This window comes from Leptodactylus fuscus, chromosome 4 (assembly GCF_031893055.1).
Source record: "Leptodactylus fuscus isolate aLepFus1 chromosome 4, aLepFus1.hap2, whole genome shotgun sequence".
NCBI lineage: Eukaryota > Metazoa > Chordata > Amphibia > Anura > Leptodactylidae > Leptodactylus > Leptodactylus fuscus.
The window spans coordinates 32036211-32045896 of NC_134268.1; the positions used below are offsets into that span (position 1 = coordinate 32036211).

The window sequence follows — 9686 nt, forward strand, 5'->3', positions numbered from 1 at the left end:
GAAAAACCCGGCGGTTTAGCACTTTTGATTTTGACGTTCACTGTACATAAAACTATTAGTAGACCAGGCATTTTCAGACACAGGGATACCTAATGTATATGTTTCACAGTAATGTTATACTTTTATATGTATTCTAGGGAAAGGAGGTGAACTTTATTTTATTTTTTATTATTTTTTTATTTATTTATTTTTTAACTATTTTATTATCCCCCGCCTAGGGGGCTTGAACCTGCAGTCATTTGATTGCAAGTCCCATAGACGGCAATACAAGTGTATTGCCGTCAATGGAAGATTCTATACATTACTATCGCGGAGTGTCATGGACCAGCCGCGATAGTAATATATATCTATGACAGGCCTGGGAGCCTTCATTAGGCTCCCAGCTGTCATCGGAACAGGTCAGCTCCTGCGGCCTCGCCGTGCAGGAGCCGGCCTGCATCACTTAAAGGTATGGGGCCGGTGGAGACCGGCCCCGGGGCTAACTTTAAACTGCCGGGACCTGCGGAGGAGGAGCGGACTTGCAGCATGGCCGCGCTACTGCCACCGCTGGTTTTCTTCAGCGGCAGGAGCGTGGCAATCTGCAGGCCCCGGCAGCTAAGACAGTCCCCGGTGTTAGGAGTATTTAGGTTCTTTACTTTCTATTTTTCTTACCTGGGGAGTTTTTGGCTGCGCAGTGTCTGGGGTGGCATCCTGGCGCTGCGGGGTTGTCCTGTCATGAGTATTGGTGCACACCTTCTGACTTGCACGTGCGCACTGATGGTAGGCAGCTTTATCTCCTGGTTGATTAGTCTGTCCTCCCATTTGCACCTGGGAGGAGTGGTCTCTACTCTGTATTTAAACCCATGCCTCCCATGGTTCTGTGCTGAGTGTCGCTTTTACAGAGCTAGGCCTTAGCAGGAGGAGTAGGTGGTGTTCTGGGATAGAGGAAGTTCCGTGGTTGATTTTTGGGAGGTTTGGGTGAACGAGTTGGTTTGTGTGTTTTCCCTTCTGTGTTCACCAATCCTCCCTCTGTGTATAATTGACTGTGTGAGTGAATTGCCTTATCCTTTGATTTCTACTCAGTTTCCCTGTGTTTGTTTCCTAGTGTAAGGTTCCTTCCCATATTGGTTTGGGGGAATCCTTTCCCACATTTTTCCTGTGTGCTGCTTGTGTTGTTAGTCAGCGCACACCCTTGTCAGTCCCTGTCAGTAGCAGCTTCACTTGTTCGTTAGGGGTGACCCCCTTTAGTCTCCAGTCCCTAGAGGTCTTATAGGGCATTCCTTCTCCCACTTCCCTCTAGGCCTACGGTATCAGTGAGAGAGGAGCTGTCGGGGTCAGGCTTAGCCTGAGTACAGCCGACCCACACCCGTGAGGCAGGGACCGGGATAGCTAGTGGGAGTAGTGCAGGGCGAGATTCCCTACTGCTATCCCTTAGCCCCGTTGCAGCTACCTGGACTGACATAACAGTACACTCAGCCGGTAAAAAAAAAAAAAAAAAAAAAAAGGTTTGTTTGCATTATGACGGACCTGAAACAGTTGTACCAGGCGGTGCAGCAGATTTCCACTGAGATGGAGGGGATCAAGCTACGAATGGATGCCATCCAAGCTTCTGACGTATCTCAAGTACAGCAGTTGGCTCAACACACAGCCTCTCAGGTGGAGGGCATACAGAGGCAGGTGAGTAGCGCCCCTGTGGGTCGGCCTCTGGAGCCAAAAGTCAGCTTACCTGAACCCTTCCAAGGTAAGAGGTCAGATTTTTTCCGATTTCAAAAGGACTGTCTTTTGTATTTCCGGCTACGGCCGTTTTCCTCCGGTTCTGAGGTACAGAGAGTTGGGATTATTATTACTTTATTGAGAGATGATCCCCTCATCTGGGCACATTCGTTACCAGCCGACTCAGCTTGCTTACTAACTGTAGAGGCGTTTTTCTCCACAATGGGGTTACTGTATGACGACCCAGACAGGGTACGCACGGCTGAGTATAACCTACGACGTGTGGTGCAAGGGGATCACGCTATAGAGAAATATTGCACAGAGTTTCGTAGGTGGGCAGCAGAAGTACACTGGAATGACCCCGCTCTACTTAGTCAGTTTGAGACAGGGCTCTCAGAACAGGTTAAAGACCATCTAGTTTCTCACCCTGTTCCGGGAGATCTAGATGAGGCCATGCAGCTGGCAATTAGAGTTGGACGGCGCCTCCGGGAGCGTGGAGACAAGAGTCCTGGGGGGCTTAGCCCTCCTCAATTCTCTGTTTTTAGAGAGGACCCGGGGGACCAACCCATGCAGATTGGGGCCACTGTGCGAAGTGCAAGACCCAAGAGTGAAGGGTCCCGCACAGTACGCTGTTTTGTGTGTGGAGGGATGGGACATGTAGCAAGGGTATGCCCCTCCAGAGAATGGTTCGCCAAGGAGAGTAATAACCCCAGGTCTATTGAGGGTAAAGGGAGAAAACCTACTAAGGAGGGAGGTGTGCATATTTCCTGTACTCAGACTGCCGGGTTGACCCTTGAAGGATGGGTAAATGGGCAGAAGTGCCGGATTTTGGTTGATTGTGGTTCGGCAGTCAACCTTATTGACTCAGAGTTTTGTGAGCAATTAAGGGTGAGTCCTTTGGTCTTGGAGTCTCAGATACCGGTGTGGGCTATTGATAAGACCCCTCTACAGCAAGCTGTCATCTCCAAACAGGTGGAGGGTTTGGAGTTTATTGTGGGTGGCCACAGGGAAGAGATTGACTTGTTCTTGTTGTCTAAGTTACCAGCACAAGTACTTTTGGGGTGGCCCTGGCTGAAGCAGCATAACCCTATTATCAACTGGGAGACCGAGTCAGTAGTTTCTTGGGGGCAGGGGTGTAATGGTCGATGTCTGCCCATATCCGTTATGTCTTTGTCTATAGACAATTTGCCTCAAGAAATATGTGAGTTCAGGGAGGTCTTTGAGGAAAGGGCAGCCAAGACATTACCACCACATCGCACCTATGATTGCTCGATTAAATTTATACCAAATGCAGTGTTACCCAAGACAAGGTTGTACAATCTCACTATTCCGGAGAGGGAGGCGCTCAAAGAGTATATTGAGGGGAGTCTAGAGGTGGGGCATATTCGCCCATCTAAGTCCCCAGTAGCAGTGGGGTTTTTCTTTGTAAAGAAGAAAGATGGAGGGTTGCGCCCTTGTTTGGATTTTAGGGAGATTAATAAAATCACGGTGCGGAATCCCTATCCCATTCCGTTGATCTCGGATCTATTCAGCCAGATTACGGGAGCCCGCTGGTTTAGTAAAATAGATTTACGTGGGGCGTATAACTTGCTGAGAATCAAGAAGGGGGATGAGTGGAAAACAGCGTTTAACACACCCCTAGGACACTTTGAGAATCTTGTGATGCCTTTCGGTCTAACCAATGCGCCTGCGTTTTTTCAGAATTTTATTAATGATGTACGAAGTGCCGTCATAGGGAGGGGGGTTGTGGTCTATCTGGACGATATACTCATTTACACACCGGATTTGGAGACTCATTGGGAGAGAGTGAGAGAGGTTTTAGATCTCCTGAGGGTTAACCAATTAAGTGCTAAGCTGGAGAAATGTGTGTTCGCAGTCAATAAATTATGTTTCCTTGGCTATATCCTATCGGACAAGGGGTTCGAGATGGACCCTGAGAAGGTCAGGGCAGTCTTGGAGTGGCCGCGACCCGAGAACCTAAAGGCGGTCCAACGGTTCTTGGGGTTCTCCAACTATTATTGCCAGTTTATCAAGGGATTTTCTGAGGTTGTGAAACCCATCTCGGACTTGACTAAGAAGGGGGCTGACTGTGCTAAGTGGTCGCCAGAGGCGCTAGCTGCGTTTGAAGAACTGAAGAAGCGATTCTCGTCCGCTCCCATTTTGAGACAGCCGGATGAGAGGTTGGCCTTCCGAGTGGAGGTGGATGCCTCCTCGGTGGGGGTGGGAGCAGTACTTTCTCAGGAGTTCGAGGAGGGTACGCATCCCTGTGCCTTCTTTTCTAAGAAATTCTCTGCCTCTGAACGGAATTATGACATCGGAGATAGGGAACTACTAGCAATAAAACTAGCGTTCGAACATTGGCGTCATTTCCTGGAGGGGGCCAGAAGGCCAGTCCAGGTATTTACTGACCACAAGAATTTGATTTATCTTGGGTCGGCGAAGAGATTAAATGCACGGCAGGCCAGATGGGCTCTATTTTTTGCGCGGTTCCATTTTAACGTGACTTATGTGCCGGGTTCAAAGAATGTTAAGGCTGATGCTTTATCCCGGTATATGTCGACTGAGGAGGAACGAGAGACGCCTGCCACTATCCTTGGGGATGGAGTGGTGGTAGCAGTATTGGGCGCGAAATTGGAGAAGGCCTTGATCGAAGCGCAACACGCTGCACCTTCCAAGATACCTAGAAACAAGCTTTTTGTCCCAACTACTCTCCGACAAAGTCTCCTGAGGGAGTGTCACGAGTCGGTTCTTGCTGGTCACCCGGGGGTTTCAGAGACCATGAGATTGGTGTCTAGGAATTTTTGGTGGCCAGGGTGGAGTAAGGAGGTCTTGCAGTTTGTTCAAAATTGTTCGGTCTGTGCAAGAGCCAAGGCGTCGCATACCCGTCCCCACGGTCTTCTACATCCATTGGAACCTCCTAAGGCACCTTGGACTCATCTGTCTATGGATTTCATCACGGGCCTTCCGGTGTCTAAGGGTTTCACGGTCATTTGGGTAGTCGTTGACCGCTTCACGAAAATGTGCCATTTGATCCCGTTTTCCAGGCTGCCATGTGCCAAGACACTATCAGAAGCGTTTATTAAAGAAATTGTAAGGTTGCATGGTCTTCCTGAGGAGATCGTTTCGGACAGGGGACCGCAATTTGTGGCTAAATTCTGGCGGGCTTTTTGCAGCAGGTTGGGAGTTACACTGTCGTTTTCCTCCGGGTTTCACCCAGAGTCTAACGGACAAACAGAGAGGAAGAATCAGGATGTGGAACAGTTTTTGAGGTGTTTTGTTCGAGAGAACCAGAATAATTGGGCTGCCTTTCTCCCCCTGGCAGAATTTTCCCTAAACAACCATGATTCCAATGCCACAGGTACCACACCTTTTTTTTGCTCCGGTGGTAGACATCCTGTTTTCGGAGTATTTTCTTCCATTTCTTCCCCAGTTCCGGAGGAGGAGCTATTTTCTAAAAAGCTGCAAGGGGTATGGTCCCGTATCCGAGAGAATCTGGTGCGGGCGTCGCACCAGGCTAAGGTCCAGGCGGATCGGAAGAGAGGAGAGTTGCAGTTCTTCCCTGGTGAGATGGTTTGGTTGCCCACCAAGAATATCAGGTTGAAGGTTCCTAGCAAGAAGCTGGGTCCCAGGTTTGTGGGTCCTTTTAAGATCATCAAGATGGTAAATGAAGTGGCAGCGCAGCTGCAACTACCTAAAAGGTGGAAGATAAACCGGGTCTTCCATGTCTCCTTGTTAAAGAAGGCCAAGAAGGGAACGTCTCCAGTTAAGGTTCCACCAGTTTCTGAGTCCGGGGAGTATGAGATATCCCGAGTTCTGGATAGCAAATATGTTCGGGGGAAGCTACGGTATCTGGTGGCATGGAAGGGATACGGTCCTGAGGATAATTCTTGGGTCCTGGAGTCGGATATGTCAGCCCCCAGACTCGTGGAGAAATTCCACAAGGAGTTCCCGAAGAAGGATGCTCCTAGAGAATCCGGAGTCTTCTCCTTGAGGGGAGGATCCTGTTAGGAGTATTTAGGTTCTTTACTTTCTATTTTTCTTACCTGGGGAGTTTTTGGCTGCGCGGTGTCTGGGGTGGCATCCTGGCGCTGCGGGGTTGTCCTGTCGTGAGTATTGGTGCACACCTTCTGACTTGCACGTGCGCACTGATGGTAGGCAGCTTTATCTCCTGGTTGATTAGTCTGTCCTCCCATTTGCACCTGGGAGGAGTGGTCTCTACTCTGTATTTAAACCCATGCCTCCCATGGTTCTGTGCTGAGTGTCTCTTTTACAGAGCTAGGCCTTAGCAGGAGGAGTAGGTGGTGTTCTGGGATAGAGGAAGTTCCGTGGTTGGTTTTTTGGGAGGTTTGGGTGAACGAGTTGGTTTGTGTGTTTTCCCTTCTGTGTTCACCAATCCTCCCTCTGTGTATAATTGACTGTGTGAGTGAATTGCCTTATCCTTTGATTTCTACTCAGTTTCCCTGTGTTTGTTTCCTAGTGTAAGGTTCCTTCCCATATTGGTTTGGGGGAATCCTTTCCCACATTTTTCCTGTGTGCTGCTTGTGTTGTTAGTCAGCGCACACCCTTGTCAGTCCCTGTCAGTAGCAGCTTCACTTGTTCGTTAGGGGTGACCCCCTTTAGTCTCCAGTCCCTAGAGGTCTTATAGGGCATTCCTTCTCCCACTTCCCTCTAGGCCTACGGAATCAGTGAGAGAGGAGCTGTCGGGGTCAGGCTTAGCCTGAGTACAGCCGACCCACACCCGTGAGGCAGGGACCGGGATAGCTAGTGGGAGTAGTGCAGGGCGAGATTCCCTACTGCTATCCCTTAGCCCCGTTGCAGCTACCTGGACTGACATAACACCCGGCATCTGCTGTAATAGACCGGCGGATGCCGGGGAGTGTCTTAGCTGCCGGGGCCTGCAGTATTGTCACGCTCCTGCCGCTGAAGAAAACCAGCGGTGGCAGTAGTGCGGCCATGCTGTAAATCCGCTCCTCCACATTCGGACTATAAGACGCACCCTCATTTTCCTCCGAAATTTGGGTGGAAAAAAGTGTGTCATAGTCCGAAAAATACGGTATATAGTGTATAGGACAGGGAGAGGGGCACTCAAAGGACCACAGCTCGGGGGCATACAGCCAAGCCGCTTGCCACTGCTGTCCCTTCAGAGACTTTGATCTGCCAGCTAAAGGAACCTGTGGCCCATTACCAGGTGATGCACGGCCTGGTACACAGTCCAGTGACATTAATGTGACCACCTGTCAAAATCCAGAATAACCCCCTTTGGCAGAGCGGACCGCTGCGAGACGTGCAGGAAGAGAGGGGACGTTGTGATGATGTCACTGGGATGTTGAGCCATGCCGACTCCAGTGCTGTGGCCAGCTGCGCTAGGTTATGCGGTTGAGCATCCATGGCACAAACAACCCAATTGAGGTGGTCCCACAGATTCTCGATTGGGTTCAATTCCGGGGAATTTGCTGGCCAAGGGAGTACAGTAAACTCATCCTGGTGCTCCTCCAACCACATACGTACACTGCGAGCTTTATGACATGTCGCATTGTCCTGCTAGTAGATGCCATCATCCTGAGGAAAACCATTTCGCATGTAGGGGTGAACATGGTCCGCAAGGATAGATGCATACTTGTGCTGATCCATCGTGCTTTCCACAATGATGAGTGCACCCAGATGGCTGACACGTGCCTTCTGCCATTGGTTATTTAACGTTGACGTGTAGGCGGTGGTCACATTAATATGACTGGACTGTGTAGTATAGATCACCAGCCCAGGGATGTGAGCCATAGCATGATACACTGCCACAAGGTGACATGTCTCTACTGGCGTCCATCACCTGGGCAGAGTGCAGGCCACAGAGTACGTCCCGTCAATGTGACATCAGTGTAGCTAGAGCAAAATAAAATAGCACTACAGATTCATGTGACTGCTGGAGAGAGCGCCACACGGGTAGTTTTGGTATTGCAAGCATATTGGGGTCGGTGGACCGGATATAGCACTGATTTCCTCCCATTCCTTGCAAAAGAAAAAAAAAAATTGATGTGCTTGGTTAATGTGAAAACCCGGTTTCACGGTGGAGAGGCTGCATTGAAATGAATGGGTTTTTAAACTGACCGCCATATTACATCATTATTATGGATCAGATTCCTTCTGTATTACAAATCCATAATACTGATGGGCAGGCCGTATCCTGCTCTGTGTCATCGGAACGGATCAGAATTCCGCATAGACGTTAATGCATCACAGAATGCACTCCGACCTCCCCCAGTGTCCATAAGTTAGACAGCCACAGCTTTACAGGGGTTGTCCAGCCCCAAATGGATTTTTCATACTGATGACTGTGGATAGGTCATCAGTATGTGATCTGAGGGAGGGGGTGGAGGTCCAACACCCGGACACTGCACACATTGGCTGATCTGGAAGTTACAGCAATAGATGAGGATTGTGTGCAGGTAAGTAATAGGAGTGAGGCTGCAATTCCCCAGAACCACTGCTACCCTGTTTCCCCGAAAATAAGACAGTGTCTTATATTAAATTCTCTTCCGAAATATATGACTTGTCTTATTTTCGGGGGATGTCTTATGGAGCGGGGGACAATCGGCAGTCATGCCGGCGCTCCCTTAACGGAGTGCCGACATGACTGCCGATTGTAGGTGGTGCAAGAGGTGGTGGTGGTGGGGGGGAGGTATGCTAGTTACCTTCCCCATCTTCATAGCAGCGCTGGTGCTGCTGTTGGTCACGGTGGTGGAAGTGGTTGGCGGGGCTTAGCAGAGATTAGCGGGGCTTAGCAGAGATTAGCGAGGCTTCCGGCGGTTGTGCCGGAGAGCCTCACTTAGTGGGCATTGCAGCCGGCTGAACGCTGTGCTCCGTGTGCACAGGAAAGCTGGCTGCCTCCTCTACTGTGATACCACTGTTCCGGCTGCTGTGGGATGAGCTGGGAGAGTGGACTCCCCGCAGCATACGATGCTTTCCCAGCTCATCTTACAGCAGCAGGAACAGTGGTATCACAGCAGAGGCAGCAGCCGGCATACCTGTGCACACGGAACATCGTGCACAGTGTTCTGCCGGCTGCAGTGTTTTTGGGGATGTCTTATTTTCAAGGGGTGCCTTATATTAGGCAATTTAACAAAACCTCCCCCCATGCCTTACTTTTGGGGGATGTCTTATTTTCGGGGAAACGGTATGGATGAGACTGCCGTACCACTTCTGTTACCTGCATGTAGTTCCTGTCCATTGCTGTAATGTCCGGTGCTCGGAGGCTACTGGAGTAGTAGCCAGTGTGCGTCACATACTGATGACCTACAGTATCCAAATGGAAAAACCATTTGGGACCAGATTTCTTTTTATAAAGAAGTGGAACGCAGTACCGTAGCGCTTAGTGTGAATAGCCATATGTGGATGTGCAGGGTCCACCAGAACGGTAACCACTGACATTTTGGGGACTTATGGACAGGGGTTGTATCAGGGAGGCAGCCCCCTTTAAAGGGATATTCTAGTTTCAGCAGATCTATCTTATTCCTTGTCTGATCATATACAAAGACCTCTCACTCATCTGAGACAAAGGGTCAGAAATCAAATACCCAAAGGGACATTATGAAGACCTTCCTAGTGTATGTATAGTTTTACCCGCAACAGTCTTGGCATACCCCTCTAAAAGCTGTGAAAGAGGTTGTCCCATAGAAAGAATCCTATCTATACTGCTAGTGTATGTGGATTTAAAGAGGACCTTTCACCATTTTGCCCACAGGCAGTTCTATATACTGCCGGATAGCTGACAGTGCGCTGAGTTCAGCGCACTGTCGGCTTTCCCGATGTGGGCCCGGTGTGAAGAGCTTACGGTCTCGGTACCGTAGCTCTTCTATGGTCAGAAGGGCGTTTCTGACACTCAGTCAGAGACGTCCTTCTTCACAGCACAGCCAATCGCGCTGTGCTGTGAGAGCCCGGGAGGAACGCCCCCTCCCTCTGCTCGCAGTACTCGTCCATAGACGAGCATTATCAGGGAGGGA

General features: G+C 49.9%; 1 protein-coding gene across 1 annotated transcript in view; it reads left to right on the plus strand.

Annotated features, from left to right (window-relative positions):
* Positions 1 to 9686, plus strand: part of GEM (GTP binding protein overexpressed in skeletal muscle) — a 344355-nt gene that overhangs the window by 219365 nt on the left and 115304 nt on the right. The gene's annotated exons all lie outside the window — the stretch shown is intronic.